The sequence below is a fragment of the Mastomys coucha genome, chromosome X (genome assembly GCF_008632895.1).
Source record: "Mastomys coucha isolate ucsf_1 chromosome X, UCSF_Mcou_1, whole genome shotgun sequence".
Taxonomy (NCBI): domain Eukaryota; kingdom Metazoa; phylum Chordata; class Mammalia; order Rodentia; family Muridae; genus Mastomys; species Mastomys coucha.
The window spans coordinates 68,750,013-68,750,943 of NC_045030.1; the positions used below are offsets into that span (position 1 = coordinate 68,750,013).

The following is a 931-nucleotide window of genomic DNA, read 5'->3' on the forward strand; positions in this document are numbered from 1 at the left end:
AGATACCCAAACGAAAAGTCTCTGATCACCAACCTAAAACGGAAGCATGCCTTCAGACTGCATATTGGAAATGGCATCGCTCGACCCTGGAAGCTTGTATACTATCGCGCAAAGAAGATATTTGATGTGAATAACTACAAAGGCAGGTACAATGAAGAAGATACTAAGAAGCTGAAGGTGTACCATTCCCTCCATGGAAACGACTGGAAAAAGATTGGGGCCATGGTGCCCGAAGCAGCCTCTCAGTCGCCCTCAAGTTCTCTCAGATTGGTGGTAATAGAAACCATGGTGCTTGGAGTAAGGCAGAAACCCAGAGGCTAATCAAGGTTGTGGAGAACGTGATCCTGAAGAGGATGTCTCCCCAGGAGTTAAGAGAGCTGAATTCTAGACTCCAGGAAGACCCTGAAGGCCGCCTGTCAATTGTCCAGGAAAAACTCTACAAGGGCATATCATGGGTGGAGGTGGAAGCTAGAGTGGAGACCCGGAACTGGATGCAGTGCAAAAGTAAGTGGACAGAGATTCTTACCAAAAGGATGACCCATGGTGGGTTCGTGTATCGTGGGGTCAATGCCCTGCAGGCCAAAATCACCCTTATTGAAAGGTTGTATGAACTAAATGTGAATGATGCTAATGAAATAGATTGGGAAGATCTTGCTAGTGCAAGATAGGAAATCATTGACTACTTATATGAGAACAGTCTGCCTTTGCTGAGGGAAAAGTTAGACAAGAAGATGGAGAAAAAAGGCAGGCAGATCCAAACACCCTCGGCTCCCAAACAAGACTTCCTGTTCAAAGACATCTTCCATTGCGATGATGACAGCGATGAAGGGGGTTCCGAGGAGCCCAGCGCCTCTGATGTGCAATGACTGGATTGCCACTTCCCTCCAACTGGTCTCTGTTCCCTTGGACCTCTGTTGTGCATTAGCCATAG

The 931-nt window shown here is 47.2% G+C and overlaps 1 pseudogene; it reads left to right on the forward strand.

Moving 5' to 3' along the window:
* Positions 1-866, forward strand: part of LOC116096570 — a 1,742-nt pseudogene extending 876 nt beyond the window's left edge.
* Positions 867-931: the final 65 nt, after the last annotated feature.